General features: G+C 36.3%; 1 pseudogene; it reads right to left on the reverse strand.

The window, feature by feature from the left end:
- Positions 1-10,658: 10,658 nt before the first annotated feature.
- The window catches only part of LOC143389803 (zinc finger protein 280D-like), a 48,111-nt pseudogene continuing 38,267 nt past the window's right edge, over positions 10,659-20,502 (reverse strand).

The raw sequence follows: 20,502 nt of genomic DNA on the forward strand, positions 1-20,502 counted from the left end.
AGCAGTAGCCAACAAACTAGGTAAATGCCTACTCACATCAGTGAAGCCTGTATGTAAAGGAACAGAAATGTTCTGGCTAAATATAATCCCTAGAAAACAGCCTCAGAAGATTTCAAATATCATTTCTTCAAGCTAGGGTAACTATTATTTGGAGATTTATGAATTTAAGATATTATCACAAAAATACAGTTTTTAGAGAGATCAGGGGGTTGGGAAGCCCTGAAATTGTGTGCAAAAAATATATAAATAATTGTTTCCTTAGAGGAATGAGTCCAAGACTGGGAGGCATGTTTACTGGGGATTGAACCCCAGCATGCTCTACCAGTGAAATATACCTCCAGCCCTTTTTATTTTTAGACTAGGTCTCTCATAAATTGATGAGCTGGCCTCCAACTTGGAATCCTCTAGCCTCAACCTCCTAAGTCACTGGGATTACAGGTATGTACCACCAGGTTCAGTTCAAAATAAGTTATTTTTTTAATGACATTTTAAAGTTTTTTCTCTTCAAATAAGTGTACTGTTTTTATTTATTCTTTGATAAGGAGAGAGAAAATTATATTTTAGGGTCTTTTTGATGGCTTCCACATCTATCTATAACTTGAACCAAATATCTACAAATGTTCCTAATTAAATTTTTAGTTGTCTGAATTCAGTTATGATTTAGAGTTCCCTATCTTTGGGAAAAAAAAGCATTTATACTGCCTCTTTGACTCATCTGTATTTACTACATAACTTCTACAACTGCAATTTTATGTAATGTAAGAATGAAAAAGTGAATCACAACTCACAAATAAAAAGGAGGAAAAAGCTACCTTTCTTCCCTATTTCCACAAAGTTGATAGAAATACAGAAACACACCTAAGAAAACAGAAAAGGCTAAGACTTTTATTCAATACAGTACAAATACAGTGTTAAGACGTAGGTCTAAAAAACCTGCTACCCAACTGCATGACTATAATTACCAAAAGCTCATTGAATTGTTCTTCACAAATAGGTAAATTTAATTGGGTATAAATTATACCTCAAGGAAATTGAGGACAAAATCCCTCTTTGACCATCTTTTCCTTAATAATCTTGATTCCATGTAAGAAACAACTTAACTTTCTGAGAAACACAAAAGGAATGACTTCCTTAACATCCAAAAATATTGATGGTATACCTACTATTTAAGACACTAAACTGTAGAACGATGATATAATAACTAGAATGGTAAGTTGCCTGCCCTAGAATTCATGGTTGAGTGAAAGAGAAGAAGATGGTTTGACACAGAATAAATGCTAATAAATAAATGTGGAATGAATATATATTCATAAATAAATGCAAGAAAAAAATCAACAGTGACACAGAACTCTGTGTACAGGAACAAATCATTACAACAGCTTTCTTTTTACTTGGAAATGTTTAACATCTTTCTTCAAAGCCTAAGAGAAATGTCATTTATAGAAAGTCTTCTCTACTTCTTATTTAAAGAATTTATTCTTACCTTCTCTGTGCTCTCATAGTCATCTGCTTATCACATTAACCTAGGTAAACATATTTCTCCTACTAATTAGCAAAAATTAACAGCAAGGACTTGACCCCCCAATACTACCTGCCTATCACACTTTCTAGAAAACTGTATGGTTTCATATGCCTTCCAAAGCTCATGTGTGAGCAATGCAAGAAAGTTTAGAGATGACTCAATTAGGTTATGAGAGCCTTAACATAATCAGTGCATCGATCCTAGATAGGGATTAACTGGGTGGTAACTGTAGGCAGGTAGGGTGTGACTGGAGGCTCGTCTTTGGATATATATTTTGTGATCATGAGAGTGCTCTGCCTCTCCTTCCTGATGCCGTGTTTCCAGTTACTTTCCTCCACCATTTGCTTCCACCATGATATTCTGCCTCATCTCAGGCCCAGGCCCATGGAGTCAACATCTACAGATGGAGACCACTAAAACTATGAGCTCCAAAATAAACTTTTCCTTCTCTAATTGTTCTTGTCAGGTCTTTTGACTAAAACACAAACTGTACCTTCCTAGTATGTAATAATCAGTATTTGTGAAAATGAATCTGGGTGATATAAATACTATTAAAAAGAGATATTAGTAATGTCCATTAACTTAATTCTCTTACATGTAGAAGAAAAAGTTGTCTCATATATCTTTTTGAGGAATAACAGTAATATTATATAGTAGTTAATTTTCACTTTCTCAGGTGATTTCGATTACCACTTACAAGCTATTAGCAAAGTACAATAATTTAAATAACTGACCCCAATAATACTATTTTTAAAAAATAATTTATAATTATGAAGTTAATGCTCTGTTTCCTTCAAAGAGTCTGAATTTAAAGATGTTTCAACAGCTTCAAGATTTTTGAATCTCTTCTTTGAGATTACGTTTGGGGTCTCTTCTAATTATAAATAATGATTATCATTTATAGTTTATAAAGTAGTAAGTGATATGATAAATACAAAGACCACTTCTCAAGGAGATTCTACATACACAAACAAAATGAAAGGCAGATCAGATGAATGGTACACAATTCAAAAGAATTGACCAGACATTTGAAAGATGAACTGGGAGGGAAGGACAGGGTGTCATGGGGACTAATAAAGAATAAGAAAAAACTACTATATAAAATAAGTATGGGAAGAAAAATACTTTAGAAAAGATTAGCCAACTTATGAGGATCAGAGTCTCTCTTTATAGAAGACTGGGCAGGTATGAGACCAGAAAGAAAAAGACTACTTGAAAGGCTACAGAGTTGGTATGGTATAGGGTAAAAACTGAATGTACACATCTTTTGGAGAAATGAAGCTCCCTTCATAAAAACTTCAAATCTAGATCAAGTATCTGCAGTAAGTAGAAATAAGGGTGTGCTACTCAGTGAGAAGGCAAAGGGAAATGACAGTATCAATGAAGGAAAAACAAAACAAAAAAAAAGGAGAAAGGAGCTAACAATGAATAAGGAGCATATGTGATGACAATGAAATGCAGGTTTGGGTGGTTTGGAAAAGGGTAAGAAGAATGTCTTGAGCCAACTGCAAATGGTTGGAGATATAATGGATTTGGAAGTTCTTCAGGACAGGAAAGAAACCTATGATAAATGGAAGAAGGAAGGCCAGATGAACCTTAGTTTAAGAAACACAAAATACTTTCCAATTTTATCCTTTAGAAATTAAGGGCAAAATAAAAGACAGCCTTAGGTAGCTTTGTGTTTTGAACAGAATAAGAGATTAGCATTCTACCCAGAAGTATACTAGGGGAAAAGATTATGGGGCCTGGTTTAGAGCAATAGGAGTATCAGATACTGCAGTGGTTGGGAGGCAGTCTCAGGAAGCCATGATGCACAGTGAATCCAAAGAACTTCTTGAGATTCAGAAACTTGGAACAGTAAATTATTTCTAGCTGGAGCTAAACATTCACACAAAATGGTGACCTGAAAGAGATGGAACTTAAAAAGTTGGGATGGTAGTAATGTGAATCTGAGACAGATAATAATATTTGGCTTTTGTTGTTGTTGTTCTTCTATTGAGATGCCACTGGGTGTAGGGTAAAAGCATCTACAAAATAATTAGAAACACAGATTTGGATCTTAGAAAAACAAAAGATTGAAATTCTAAGATTTCAAGTTGAAAGCTGAAAGTACAGGTGCTAAAATTACTAAGAAAGGGACTATAAACAGTTGGAGACAGGCAATGAAAGAGAGGTGTTACCTAAAAAGAAGAAAAATGGTATTAACCACTTAATAGAGACTAAAGAGAAACGTTTCAAAAGTGAGTGACAACAAAGTTAAAAATAAAGTTAAGGAGTAAAGAATGAAAAAAGAGGAAAAGTGTGGTGATAAGTACATGACACAATAATCTTTAAAGGGGCAGTGTTAGTTGATAGGTAGGGATGATACTCAAAAGGATAAAGAAATGAGTCACAATTAAGCTGGCAACAAACATTTTGAAAAATGTTGATGGAAAAAGGCAGACAAGAAATAAAGAAAATATGCAGGCAGGACACAGCTCCCTCATCCTAAAATTAAAGAAACAAAACCTTGAAAGTGTTTATAAGCAGAAGACCAATAGTGAGATAGGGATGAAGATACAAGTTAACTGAATTAGGTTATGATGAATTGAAGGAGATAAAACATAGAACTGGCTATGGAGAAATGGGACAAGCTTAATTTCTTAGATTAATATCTGGATGAAGAAAAATATTTGGAGTTGAAAAGAGCTAGTTTTGGGAAAAATAAAAAAGATGACCTTCAATTGAGCAATTAATAAGTTGGTTTAACAACTGAAAGATGAAAATAAAATCTTTAGGGTACTGAAAAAGGATTAAACAAACACTGTAGGTAAAAATAAGGAGGTCTTTAAAAAGAAAAATAAAGAGATAGGTCTTAATCAAAGTTAAAGATTATAAAGTCAGAATGAATAAATAAACTCTTGTATTCTAGAATTGAGCATACATAAAGATGGAAAGGGGAAGAGGCTGAAATCTTAAACTGTCTTTTATGCTAGGTGAGCATGAATAAAAATGTAGAAGACAAAGAAAAGAACAGGATTTGAAACAGAGGACCACGATGACTATAAAGTTAGATGAATGCTGCTAGACTGGCAAAAAGAGTCAAAACTCTGAACATCATGGAGTAATAAGAATTCAGAAGGAATGAAGAGTATATAGGATGAGACTAAAAATGAAGAGGACCCAAAACTTAAAAGCTGATGTGAAGTGCTGGCACTAAAGAAGCCAAAACACCAGGAGGTAGGCCAATCATCAAGGCAGAAAAACTGAGAGAGAAGGGCTAAAGTTGCCATGAAAGGTAGGAGAATTCTGGAAAAACAGATAATGATAAGAAAGTAAAACAGAGGTTATGTCATGATCTCCAAGAAACTCAGTTGTACATTAATTCTAATTGTCGCGACCCCTTGCCCGCAAGGAAGACGCAACTCAGGAATCTTCTTTCAGCAGTTTATTCAGGCCTTGATTTAAGTATCTTTTAGTGACTCCCTTTCTTTCTCCCTCCCGAGGGCCCAAGCACAGCCTAATAAAGCCTCCCACGTACCAATCTTAAGCCGCCGCGTGGATCTTTCTTATAGGGTGGCAAGAGATAGCGTGCCAACTCTCCACAAAGGAATTTGTTTATCACAGGCCACAGTGGAAGCCGGCGCCATCTTCTAATGGCGGCCACAATTTACAACAATGGCTTACCACAGTTCCCCCTTCTAATTTATAAAACAATGCAGGCAAAAGTAGAGGTCCTATCCTACTGTTCTGAAGTGGCTGCAATGTATGGTTCAGTCCTAAGGAGGCGCCTTCCCCAGACCTGACCCCATATCAGCCGACGCCTTTTTTCGTAGGGCGGGGGTGTGGACGTCAAACCCGCATGCAATAGGACATGCTTTCCTTGAGGTCCGTTGAGGGATCACTCAAGTGCAGTGCTTTGCCTCGCATCCTGCATCGTGATGAAGGTGGACGAAGGGGGACAGCTGAGGCTGTTCTGTGGCTGTACACAACGACAAACGAGTTGACAGCACCCTGAAAGAAAGGCACGGACTTTAAGGCAATAGAGAAGCATTAGTGTGGAAACCCACCTGCGTGCAATGGCAGCAAGACCGGCAGAGTGCAAGGGCTTTCCAACACTAAGAGAATAACGAGGAAAGACATGCCGATCCCAGTGCAATGTTATAATAACTTGGGGTGCAACGACCATGTCAAAGATTTACTGTTTAAGCTGCGCAAGCCAGACTTGAGGTGAATTGCCATTTTCTAAAGCTGCAAGAGCTTGGATGATCATAGCCTTATCGTGAGCATTGCGGGCCTTGAGGCGACAGAGAAACCACAAACAGAGAAACATACCGAAGCAACACATTGCACCAAAATGCCTACCCCCACCCACTCTTTAAAAAAGGAAAAGGCAGAAGATATCCAATCGGTGAATAGACCCAAAGTCACGGGATCAACACGGGTGTTATTCAAGACAGCTATCTGGGTTAGTTGAGACTGGATCATGTCTTCTGCTTCCATGGACCAATTTCCAGCCAAATATTCGCCAATGATGCGGGAAGCATTCCTGGAATCATTAAATCTGACAGAGGTTATGCATAAATGTGCACGTTGGTCAACACAACCCAAAAGTACTAAGTCAGCCAATTCTTCTACCTGAGTTTGGAGTAAATCTATTCTTTGGTTGGCAGCTAAAATCCCTGACAAAATATGTTGATTAATTGTATTTTGGGATTCAAGTATGGTGGAAGTTTGTTGGACAACTTGATTAATGGTGGCAGCAGTTTGTACTTGATTGGCCATAGCCACTCCGGCCGTAACCGCTGCAGCAGCAGATATCGCCACAGCTGTCACTATAGCGCTGTGATTCCAAAATCTCTGCGGACTCTAAGTAGCTCAACAATAGGGAATTTATCAGGATCCGCAGTGACCGGGATTGGGACAAAAGTTGGAATTTTCATAACCACTGCTACAGTCCAGGAACCATTCCAACACTCAGATAAGAGACAGGTAGTATGAGAACAATCCAGCATCCCCGATTAGGTGGCCTCAGCCAAAAGGAATAAGAAGGGGGATTGGACACAGACCATAGCAGGAGGCAATGTGGCATTATACAACAGAGAGTTGAATGAAACAGATGTAAGTCTATTACCTTGTTCACTTTCCCTAACAGTACCAGAAATATTAGCCAGCCAACTTTTGGCTCCTAGCAACTGAGCCAATGCAGAAATATCGGCTGAAGCCCCCTTTTCATTAGAAATCAGCCATTGAAACCAGGACCAACCTACTCCTGTAGAGGAGCTGGCACTATTGTTGAAGTTATAAACATACCTATTAAGAGAGGGGGAAAAGGAGAAACCTTTAGCAACTTGATGTTTCTCCCAAGAATGATCCTGACAAGGCGTAAATGTTGGGGGGAAACCAAGACTAGGGGAACAGTAAGGAGAGGCCTTAAAATGAGTGGCATTATAAATACTACTAGAAGAAGGAGGCACTGGAATTAGTACCTCGGAGATAATAGCCAAGGTAGTTATGTTGAGAGCAGAGCTGCTGTTTGCGGGGGTCCCTGAGCCTGATTGCTTCCCCGAAACTACCTTGCTCAATATATCACTGATAATGGTTCCTGAGACCTGATTGGACCGCAATGGGTCCTCCCAGTTAGTCAAATTTTTGGTCTTAAGGCTAATGCAATTAGCGTTTCTAAGGCTGAAACAAAAAACTCCTGTGAGATTAACTTGAGATTGATTAAAAATTCTCTCCATGTCCCCTCTAGGAGAGGCACAGGGAGCAGACATCTCACATGAGGTAGAAAAAAGAGTGGGGAGGACATTAGAATTACCATGAACCGGCATCGGCATTGGCCAGGCCCGTGCCACTGCCCACCACCGCATTGGTGTCGCCTGTGCCATCGGCACCAGCACCAGAGCCAGAGCACTTAGCAGAATGAAGATCTTCATCACAGGATTGTTGTGGTATCTCTTGTTGCTGGTCAGCTGGTGTCGAGACTCTTCTTGTCAAGCGTTCAGGGACCCACAACGGTTCCGTACGATCCTGGGGAAAAACACATACAGATCCTCGTGCCCATGTCAGCACGGGGTCAGGGCCATTCCATTGGCCCGTAAGAACATCCTTCCACTTAACATAGCCAATCACAGAGGGCTGAGGGGACACATGTCTATCGGCCGCAGAGCGACCATGAATATCCAAATTCAAAAAATTAATGGTAAAGAGAGCTAAGGACAGGCGTTCTTTAGGAGTGTGTTCAGCTCCTATTCCCCCTTTTTGTTTTTGTAAAGTTTCCTTTAAGGTGCGATGAGCACGCTCAACAATGCCTTGTCCTTGAGGATTATAAGGCAAACCATGAGTAAGTTGCACTCCCATAGTAGAACAAAAGGCTGTAAATTGTCTGCCAGTATAAGCAGGTCCATTATCAGTCTTAAGGGATGCAGGTGCACCCCATGCTGCCCATGCCTCTAAACAGTGAGTAATGACATTACGTGCCTTTTCTCCCGATAAAGCAGAAGCATGGATAATTCCAGAGCACGTATCAACGGAAACATGCACATACGTAAGGTTACCAAAGTCAGGTATATGTGTTACATCCATCTGCCAAATAACCAATGGCTTTAATCCCCGTGGGTTTACTCCATAATTAGGGGGATGAAGAAATGTGACACAATGGGGACATTGCAATACTATCTGCCGAGCATCTGCTCTTGAGATGGAAAAACGTCTGCGCAACGTTAATGCATTAACATGGAAGTTTTGGTGAAACAATTTAGCCCCCTCTAAGGAGGAAGCCAAGCATATCAATTGACTTCTAGTGGCTAAGTCCGCACAGGCATTACCTTGGGATAACGGACCAGGAAGAGAGGTGTGAGCCCTGATGTGCATTGGATAAAAAGAAGCAGTGCGGTTAGAGATAAGCTGTTGAAGCTGAGTAAAGTAAACAGACACATTGTGGGCATCACTAATAGTTCCCACGGCTTCCAGGACTTTTAGTGCTTGTACCACATAGCTGGAGTCCGAAATAAGATTAAAAGGAAAAGAACACTGTTTAAAAACTTCAATAACAATTTGTAGTTCTACCCATTGTGGATTTCCAGGAGCAAATTGATGCTGGATAGGGGGAGAGTCATTAATTACGTAGGCTCCCATTACAGACTTGGAACCATCAGTAAAAATGTTAACAGCCCCCTCTATGTTCAGGCATGGAAAGCTCTCCTTGAAACACCCCCACCGTACGGCGGCGGGTCCGGAGGATCTTTTTTTTTTTTTTTTTTTTTCTGAGCTCCTTTTTATTTTTGTTCCCTTCTCCCATAGTTAGACTCCCTAGCTGCCGAGACAGTCTCCCGAGCTCCTCCTTCTCATCGTCCTTCTCTTCTGACCCACTTTTGCATGGGAGTGTGCGCAGTGTACTGAGATCTGGATACAAGCGTTTCCTCCCCGGTTTCTCGCTCTGCACATTCCTTTCCTCCTGAAATATTTCACTCCGTGCCAGAGACAATCGCCTCCTCCCCTGTTTCTCGCTCCGCACACTGCCATCCTCCTGAAATACGTCACTGCCTGCCGGAGATAATTGTTTCCTCCCCTGTTTCTCGCTTCGCACACTCCCACCCTCCTGAAATACCTCACTGCCTGCCATTTCTGATCTTTCTTCATGTAATTGCTCTAAAACTTCTTGTCCTTTAGTAAGTGCTTCCTGACATCTGCCATCTGCGAGGCAACTACAAATCATCTTCCAAAGGGGTATCACCCCACCCTCTAATATGCCCTGCTCAGAAGCAAAGTCAAGGTCTGTGCCTAACTTATCCCAGCTAGGCAGAGTAAGACTGCCAGAAAATGCAAACCACGGTGCAATAATATCTGTCTTCTGTAAAAATCTCTGTAAAGTACTACGTTTCACTTTTAGGCCCTTGGAACGTAACAGGTTATCTAGGGCCAGGAGAAGCGGACTTGAAGATACGGCACCCATGACACAACAAAAGACACACAACAAACAAGAGTGAAAGTAAGAGCAAAAGTACACAGTGCAGCTGCAATAAGATTTAATGCTCTCTCTGGCTTTACAGAGGAGCTGCCGCCTTGACAGCGGGTCCTAATTACCTAGGACTAATCTCCGCTTTAATCGCGGGTCCCAATTAATCTGGGTCTAATCTCCGCTTTAATCGTGGGTCCTACTTATCTAGGACTGATCTTCCGCTTTACCTGCGGGTCCCACCTTACCTGGGACTAATTGGTGCACCACCCCTGACTGCTGAAAGTTCTGGTTCCTGGGTCTCAGCACCACTTGTCGCGACCCCTTGCCCGCAAGGAAGACGCAACTCAGGAATCTTCTTTCAGCAGTTTATTCAGGCCTTGATTTAAGTATCTTTTAGTGACTCCCTTTTTTTCTCCCTCCCGAGGGCCCAAGCACAGCCTAATAAAGCCTCCCACGTACCAATCTTAAGCCGCCGCGTGGATCTTTCTTATAGGGTGGCAAGAGATAGCGTGCCAACTCTCCACAAAGGAATTTGTTTATCACAGGCCACAGTGGAAGCCGGCGCCATCTTCTAATGGCGGCCACAATTTACAACAATGGCTTGCCACATCTAATATTTATTTAAATGGAACAAACTCACTATGAATAAGCAGTATACCACATTTATAATGAAATAACTATTTTTAAAGATAAAAATCCACCCTGATAGAATAAAATATTCTCCTATTAAAGAAATACAAATGAAATTAATGTGGGTTCTGAAGGGGTTTCTTAGCATAGTGTAATGATAGGTACTCAAACAACATAAATTAAATGAATTAATGAAAAAGAATTCCAACAGTGGCATCATAACCAGAATAGTCTCTCCTTTTCACTGAACAAATGTATGTATAGATGGCCTCACAGATGAAGGACCATAGAAAGAAAACCAGATTCAATGAATTTCCTAACATCACTGAAAATCCTCCAATAATGTTAGCTATTAATTAAAAAGCTACAGCTACTAGTTGAATATAAGGTTAATAGTTTCAACTATCAATAAATTTAGGTACAGCTATTCCTCTATGAGCAGAAGCAGTAATCACTGGATTTCATCACAAAACTACAGCTTCTCTCAAAGTGACTAATTTGAAGAGGATATTCCTAATGAGGACATTTATTTGTATGCTAAATAAGCTTAAAACACTTAAAGTTTTATTTGACAATCACCATTTTTAAATACCTATAGGGAAAAATAAAAAACAGAATAATTATTTCCCCAACAAACCTATCCTAATTTTATTAGTTTAATTAACCGTTCTTACAATTTAAGACCAGTAATTACTTGAGTTACTATGTTGGAAAATAACATCAGATAGTATCTTAGAAGTTCCTTACTGCTAGGTCCTTTTGGCTCTTTGAGGAGAAAAACTAGTTTCTAATAGGGATAACTTTGCTTCAAAACAAAAACTTCCTGTACTATAATTTTAGTTGTCAATTTACAGGTTTAACTCTTCTTACCTCATCATATGATTTACATTGGCTTTACTACAGCTAGTATTGTATCTGCAAAAGCTACAGTGGACATATGTAGGAAAATGGTTTGCAAAATCTTTTATTTCAGAACAGCACTCAATGCACTTGTGAATGCCCCAATGACACCTTATGGAGACACAAAGAAAATGGTATAAATATATTTTAAAACAAAAGTATTACTATTCTAATTACTAAAGTATATTACTATTCTAATTAACTAAAGTATAATGTTTTTATACTTAAATTTAAATTGGTATTGTATATTAGGAATAAAACATCACCTTAAGGTGATTGAGGAATGCAGTATTAACTTTGATTTTTTAATTGCTATTAGCCAATATGCTTTGTTTCTTTTGCATATTAGAGATTTTTGGTTTGTATTTAGATTTACTTCCATTAGGCTTGTTTCCATCAGGTTTATTTGCATTGTATTTGGTTGTATTAGGTTTACTTGTATTCGATTTTGTGGGATTTTTAGCAGTTATATTTTTAGTCCTTGGAGGTGAGAGCTGAAGGGTAGAAGTGCTTGCATTAATGGAAGGTGTAGGTGAAGATCCTGACGGAAGAGGTCCAACTGAAGCTCGAATAGTAACCTACAAGAATGCAGAATATATTTACTTCAAAAAAATCACTATATTACTATTAAAATATCACTGTACAAAAACCATTTAAACATCAAGTATTTTGAAAGAGTACACATAAACTACAATTGTATTTAGTCTTATTTACTCCAAATGTTCAAAACAATTAAATAAAGTTAAATTTGATATTTATTCACTTAATGTAAAATCAGTTATGTGTAAACACAGTTATTAATGAGTAATTAGGAGTTAATAAAAATTGTATAACTATCAAAAGAGCACATTCCATAGCTATTTTTATGCTGTGACATAATTTTTAAAAAATTCATATATAGGTCTAAGTTTCACAAAGCTTGAAAAATAACTCTAGAAAGGCCTACTGATATCACCCTTTCATAACTACAAAACAAATAGATCTATAGTAAATGTGACCTCTCCTTTACGGGCTCATTATCCTGGATTTATACTTATTAAATGTTATAAGAAAGAGTTAAGTCAATTTTGCACTGTGTGAAGAATTTAATATTGAGACTTCTCTTAAAGGGAACTAACACAAAATTTATCATTTAGTGTTCAAAATAGAAAATATTCAATTATATCTGTTAGTTGACAATGGAAAGGTCAATTGCCTACCAACATTCTCATTGATCACTTGACTATACTCTCCTCATGCATGTAAGGAACAGACTATGATGAAGTCCTATGAAACATGTGCTTAGGTATTATACAAAAGCACTAGGTCAGGAATCAAAAGAACTGAGGTTGAATCTCACATTATGCCTTCCAAGCCATGTAATCTTGAGTAAATAAGATACCCTCTTTAAACTTCTTCATATCTAAAATACAGGGCACTATTTGCCTTTTCTACTCACTAAATGATTGTATGGATTAAATAATACAATGTATGAAAAGTACACTGAAAGCCTCATTCTAAGATGTCGTTACAACATTTAGTATCATTATCATTAATATTATTATTATTATTAAGGGGAAAAATGAGAGAGGACTGCACTGCTTACATTAGTGTTCTGCATGTCTAGTTCCAGCATGAAATGAATGGTTTGCAGGGAAGAATGTTGGATAGCTTCTCTTGCTGTAAGTCTTCAGAGCATGGCTTTATATTATTTCATTTAATTCAAGTACCAGACATACCCACATTCAAAGGTAAGTACCCAAAGCCAAATATAAATGTTTTGGGGGTTATTTCACTTTGGATTATCCATGCCTCTGTTTCCCTCCACTGAAGCAAATATTCAAGAGCTGACGGTATGTAAAGAAGTTAGAAAAAAAACAGATGTATATAAGGCAAAAAGGGAAAAGCAAATTACAATCATCAGTATGCAGTCAGACATGTGTTTGCTCACTTAAAATACAATGCTGTCCAGTAGCAATACTTGCTTCTCTGAGAGTAGACTAAATGATAACAATTTCAACAAACATCTGAGAACCTATGGCTTTCAAGGCACTATGCCAGACACTGGGGATACAAAGATAAATAAAATAAGATTCCTGATATCAAGTCTCTTAGAGTTTAGCTGCTAAAACTGACATAGTTCAAAAATAGCCTATATAATATTGAAACAACCCCCTGACCCAAGAAACAGTTAAACTAGGTACACTTTTAATGAAGGAATGCCATTTCAACATAGTACCCGCCACTGAACTCAATGGTTAAAGCTTTCCTTTCTAAGCATAAAAACAATGAAATCTAAAATTAGTCAATAAAAATCTGAAGTCATTTTAAAAAAGTCATATTTAATAGATAAAACCAGGTTAGAGCTAGTTTTTATTATACAAAATGTTAAAATATAACATATTTGAACTCACTTTTGTTCCAGGAGGCAATCCTTCTAGTTGTTTAGGTTTTATAAATGTTCGATGATGCTGTGTCTTATGATTCATTTTCTCCTTGCATGTTAAAAATTGCAGTCTACATTTTGTACAATGATGTATTCCTTTTTTCTATTGAGAAACAGAAAAAAGGAAAAATAACTTTTATAACCACAAAATTCTGTGTCCTGGAACTACTCTAACTTAATTTTAATTAAAGTTTATAATTTCTTATCATAGATAGTATTTTTTAAAACTTATATTACTATCAAATGTATTTGTTACTATATAGAGTCAAACATAAAAGTTCTATTAACAGGTTCAAATTGAAGTTACACCAAATGTATGAAAGCTTTTAATTATAAACTTAAATTATTTAAAAACATGATACTATGAAAATGAGCTAAACATGTTTTAATTTTAGAAAATGTCAAAATCATTTTAAAATTTTGCTATTTTCAATCATTTGACAAGTTGGTAAAGTAAATTCTACCCTCAAAACTCAAGTAAATCTAAATAGATATTTCAAAGGTTAAGTTACAAAAATGGTTATATAAAGCAATGTTGTCCAATAAAACTTCCTGCAATAGCGAAATGCTCTAGAGCTTTGCTGTTCAACATGATAATTACTAGCCATATAATGGTTACTGAGCACTTGAAACGTGGCAAATGAAAGTGAGGAGCTAAATATTTTAAATTTTATTTAATTAATTTACACAGGTAATTGTGGCCAGTGGCTACTACACTGGACAACATAGTTACGGAGGCATAAAATATAACTGATCATAACCTATGTTTCAGTTGAAAACTCCCTGAGTTCCTCCTAATATCCTGGTCCTATCACATTCTACAGATGGGAAATAGAACCCAAGAGAAATCTAAGTCCCTCTCCCATAGCTAGATTATAACAATGCTAGACTCCCTGATCCAGTGTTCTTCCTACTGTATAATATCAACTGAAACCTTTACACATTTATTCTCAATGATATAAAAAATATATTTTATATACATATGCTTATAGTATATAGAAATTTAGAATAACACATGCAAAATATCTTCTTCAAAGCTGTATCTCTGCCAGATACATCACTATTTCCCTTTAAATACAACCAACAACTCTTCATAAAATTTAAGGTAATACTTCTCTGAGGTAATATACAGAGAAGTATCTAGCAAAGTTACTAGCACACAGCAAACATTTCATTAAAAAAAAAGTCAGACATAGAAATACAATATCACATATTCAGCTGGGTGTAATGCTCAATCCTGTATTCCCAGAATTTGGAAGGTTAAGGCAAGAGGATTTCAAGTTTGAGACCAGCCTCAGCTACTTAGCAAGACCCTGTCTCAAAAAATGAAAAGGGCTGGGGATATAGCTCAGTGGTGAAGTATACTTGGGTTCAATTCCCAGTACCCTCCCCCCGCAAAAACCATATGTTCTCACTCATACATTCAAGATAAAAAAGTTGATCTCATGGGAAGTATATAAAGTGGTCACTAGAGGCTAGGAAGGGTGCAGGGATAGGGATGAGGGAGATCAGACACTGGAAAACAAAACACTTTGATAGGAAGAATAAGTTCTAGTGTCCAACAGCACGGCAGGGTGACTATGTTTATAATAATTTATATATTATTATAAAGAGCTAGAAGAGAGTTATGTGAATGTTCCCAACACAAATGATAAAAATGTTTGAGGGAAATGCTATTTACCTTAATTTGAACTTATACATTGTAAACATGTATTGAATTATAACTCTATTTCCAATAAATATGTACAATTGTTATATGTCATTAAAATTTAAAAAAAATAGAAAATAGTTCTTCACAATGTCCAAAGCAATATGTAAGAACAACATGTTAGAATAATTTTAGCTGTATCTTAAGACTAGCAGTGTAGTGCACTATCTTATATCATAGATATAAGCAACTTAACAGAAATTCACTTATAAAGTATTCAAAGAGAGGAGGAAAAAAGAAAGAAAAACTTGGCCAAGAAACAGATACCAGAACAACAGTACAGAACAAAAGTTAACTAGAATTCATTTCCCAGAACTCTTTACTAGAATCACTTACTAGGTTACCTCATCCAGCTTCATGATTTTTAAATACCACCTACCCAAAAGCTTATTTGGCAATATTACTTGACATCTTATATGCTTCTCAAGTCAACATGGACAAAACTAAACTCTAGGTTTCCTATATCTCTCTCCTACCATCCTAAATCTGTTCCTTGCTCAGTTTTCTCCATAGCTTAGAATATTAAAACTCTATTCTTATTAATGCTTAAGACAAAAAACTCAGTGTCCCCTCTTCCCCCACCTCTCTCTTTAACACATTAATAAAACCTGCCAACTTCACTTTCAAGACTACTGATAACATTCCTATTTGTCATTACCTCCAACCACTGCTATCATACTGGGGCAAGTCACCCAGACTATGGTTTAAAAAAAAAAACAAAAACAAAAAACTTCTATCTTCCTTTCATGTCTTTTTCTGCCCTGTGATCTATTCTCTCCATGGTTGTTGGTAATTCTTGAAATATGCTAGGTCTCTCACTTAAAACCTTCCAGGAACTTTCCAAAGTCCTGACTCTGGGTCCACACAAATTGGCTTGCATTCTATTGCTACAACCTTATCTCCTACAATTCATCCTTCTGTTAGTTAACTCTGCTCTAGCTTCAATGGCCTCCTTGCCAATCTTATTAGTAACTCTGGTTTATACTCACTTCATTGCCTACATAATGTTACCTCTCCCACATGGCTTACTCCTTAATTTCCTTTGAAGAGGCCCTTTAATGCCCATGCTGTATATAAAAGAGCAAACCCTCCTCCCCAGTGCTTGGCACTCCTTATTTTCCACATTTATTTCCTACCCACAATACTTATCACCAGCATATACAAACACACATTCACATAAATTTATTATCTTTCTCCATTACAGTACCAATTCCTAAATCACACTGCTATATAATACCTAAAACAGTTCCTGACATACAGTAAGGCATCCTAAATAAATATTTGTTGGATGACTAAATTGTGAAGCAGAAAGCAAGAGACTAATGCAGAAAAATACATGAGCGGCAGGTACAATTTAACTAGTTCAAATGACTGCTACTTCATTCAATGCACATTTATCCAAAATCCTGAGACAGAAAACATCAAGCTATAATTCCCTGAGTTGGACACAAGTCTTATACATCTCTGATGTTATGTATATATGCATTTTAATGTGCTAAGGGTGATGAAGATACAGTATCAAAGTTTTTAATAACAACAATGTTCAATCAAAGATATAATGATCTATTCAGAGTATAGAAAAATAACTGTACTGAATTTTTTGAGAGTCTTGAGGGATTTAAGGGTAATTCTTACTATATGTAATTTCTACCTTTAGATCTAATGCCAATGTAAAATCAACTCTGTGACAGCAGTAAAAACTAGTGCTCTAAAGTCATGTTCTGTCTTTGCCTTTTATGAGACAATGCAACATTAGGCAAGTTACTTTCACTAAAACCCTGTTTCCTCATTTATAAAACATATATAGGTTGTGAGGATTAAGTACCCTGATACCATATGGTGATTACTATATGCTAACCGCTTATTGTTCTATCTAATAAGCTTTTTTAATATATCAGAAATTCTTAAATTATTTCATAAAAGTCATATAAACTGGGTTGTTTGCTCTAAAATTATTCAAGACATAACAATATAATCTTTTAAAGAAACAATTACAAGTGAGGTCTTCAACATAATAAAATGAGACACAGAATCAACAATTTTTATTACCTGATATTGTACTGTCATCTGTTAAAAGTTTATAATTCTACTCAGTGAAGGTTTCCCAGTCTTTCATAAATAAGTATACAAATTATAAATACATTGGAGGATGCCTGATGATCCTTCTTTCTTACTAATAGATTGCCCTATCTTTACTGCTGGCTATCTACTTCCCAGGCACACCCAAACAAAAATTTTAAAAGTTAGGAACCCATGGCAAGTCAAGATGGCTCCAGGCATGAAGGTTTGATTTTAAATAACATAGCCTAGGCTGGTGAAACAACTTAGTAGCACATGCTCAGCATGTGCAAAGTCCTGCATTCAATGCCCTACACCACAAAAAATAAATAGAATACATTGTACACCCCACACACTGGCTCCACACATCTTATCATTATTTTCATGTCTATAACTCAATGTAGAGCTTAGTAAAGCATCTGGGGAAAGTTACATTAAAAAGCCTCAAAATAAAATAGTTTATACCTTACTCTCCCTTTTAAAATTAAAGGCTAAAGATGAAATACAGAATATGAAGGACAATGTTTCCCAAACTCTTTATCAAGAAATGTTAATAGGTATGTTCAAATAAAGAGTTCAGTGGTCAAATAAGTTTGGGAAATGATACATACTATATCTTTTGCTTGGAGATTTATCATGTCCATTAGCATATTAAAAGCTCTGAGAAGTCCTGTTTTAAAAAACAGACAAAGAAAACTGTTTAATTTTTTAAATCCAGGCATTTACCAAATTGATTTACCAGTGACAATACTGGGAGAACCCCTATTAACACCTGTTGGAATACTGTTGGGGGACCATCAAATAAAAGATCTTTCCAGAACTTCTTAAGGATGAGTGGTATCCCAGTCACAACACCAGTGATCCCAAATTCATTTGGAAATGCTACTTTTATCATCTTTCCCAATTAAAAATTACTACCTGATTTCATGATTATCTAACAACTGCATCTCATAGCAAGGTGAGTACCAATGGTGAATAAATTGGTGTGCCAGTTTAATTTATAATACGGAAATGCTTAATGAGTTGGAAAAACCTGATTATATGATCAGGTGCAATAAATCCATTAGGTTCTGATTTTGACAAAAACACTGTTGTATCAACATTTTTAGCATAAACAGGGATAATTTAAGTGCTTCAGGAAAAAAAACACAATAAGCATAACATCAGAATTCCAAGCACTAATGCTGAGTTCCAAAAATTACACAGCAGAACTGGCAGAAGTAATCCAGGAAAGAAGTTAGGATCTAAACACAGTTCTCTGGCAGAATTCATACATCAATCCATCAACAGCTTCCTTTGCCTTGTAGCTGTAAAGGATGAACCTAGGTCAATGACAACACATTTTCTCATAATAACAGAGCTTTGGAAAGTGGAAATAAAGTTTGAAAAGGAATAGGAAAAGAAGGTTATGTATCCACAATCTTTTTTTTTTTCTCAGTTCAAACTCCTTCTTGAAAACTCCTTCAAAATCATTCCCAGATCTACTCTTAGGACCTAACTATCTGCCACTTGCTTTTTTCACTCACCTTCTCTCTTGTTTTTTTCCCCCTCAATCCTTGGTTGCCTATTTCTAATCATTTTTCACAATTTTATTTATGGTCTTTATTTATGGTCTACACCATCACTGGAAAGGAGGTAAGGAAAGAACTGGAAGTTTCACAAATAATTCAACATAAATTATAAATTTAATTGGGTTATTTGGAACAACTCTGCTTCATTTGCAGAATAAAACTAATCAGTGTTTCAAGACTTAACTTGTTTTTTCATTAAGATAATATGAACAAACAGGAATTAGAAAATCTCACCTCATGTTTCATATAATGATGCATATAGGGTGTTGCGATTTTAATAACTTTGAGGCAAAAAGGACACAACAATTTCTTAGTGTTTTCATGGGATGTTCTAAAGTGAGTTTCCACATCAGAAAATGATGATGATCTATAATTGCAAACCTAGAAATAGAAAGAAGGTTTTGTTTGATTCAAAAATTTATAACTGATGTGGAATTACAAAGCAAATTATGGATCATTTGTTTAGAAGAACACTGTGTAGTACTACTCTTGCTGATTCCTATACACCCAAAAATTCCACTAACAGAAGCACCAAAAAAAAAACCCAGAAATTATCTTTCAAAATTAAAGAATTCTTCTCAAAACATAACTAGGTTGTGTGCTTTTTAGCAGATCATTCATCAATCACTGCCTTGACTGAAATTTTCGAGTTTTGGCACCTCCTGTCCTATAAAGTGCTTTTTCTGCTACAAAAACAGCACTCTTCTTTAGACTGTAAATGGACCCCACACTATGGTGGTGACAATCAATCTTTTATTTTTTTGTCTTCCTATTCCTTCAAATTCTGGAAAAATACTGGTCACAAAACATTAGCTAGGGTTCTTTATAACTAACAGCATTTCAAATTTCCCTTGTATACACCTACATTCTTCCCTATATGGTAAGACATGTCCATCTGTATGTCTAGCTGGGCTCTTCTTTGACTACCACAGATGTAAGCAAGCAACAATCTGTGGGTCAAATGCAGCTCACTGCCTACCCCTCATATAATTAATGAGTTATGCCTTCCACTAATAAATTATTTATAAGAGGGACTTTAATTTTGGTAACCAATTTACCTAAATGATTAAAGAATAAAACACTGATATATTTTATGACACATGAAAGTTTTATGGAATCAAATTTCAATGTCTATATATAAAATTTTTTTGGAACATGCCCTTGTACTACTATGGCAGAGTTGCTTGTTTCCAACAATGACAGTAAACCATCAAAACCTGAAATATTTCCTGAAAAAAATGTATTGACCTCTGGGTTAATGGGCTTAAATCTTGTAGTTAAAACACAAACACACCACTTAAAAGAACACAATAAAAATGTGTATGTACCTGGCAGATATACGGCATTTCACCGGGTTTATGATTATCCTTCATATGTTGTAAAAGAACATGTTCTGTTTCAAATGATAATTCACAGATTTTACAAATGGCTAAAAGTGAGAGGGGGAAAAGGTATTACATTTTAAGATATAAAAAATTATTTTACAAATTTATATAAATAGTGGTAGTAACAGCAGCAGCAGCAGAAGTGATCAATCATATAGTTTGTTAACTGGTTGCCAAGCACATTTCTAAACACTTCACCTAAATTAACTCACTTGATTCCTATAACAGCATATGAGGAAGGCATTTCTATTATCCTCATTTTTCAAGAGTTTATATCTCAATTCTTATAGCTATAACAAAAGAAGGATCTGGTATTTAAACTCAAGCTACTTAGCTTCAAAATCTGATTTTAACTACAACC

This window comes from Callospermophilus lateralis, unplaced genomic scaffold (assembly GCF_048772815.1).
Source record: "Callospermophilus lateralis isolate mCalLat2 unplaced genomic scaffold, mCalLat2.hap1 Scaffold_65, whole genome shotgun sequence".
NCBI classification, from domain to species: Eukaryota; Metazoa; Chordata; class Mammalia; order Rodentia; family Sciuridae; genus Callospermophilus; species Callospermophilus lateralis.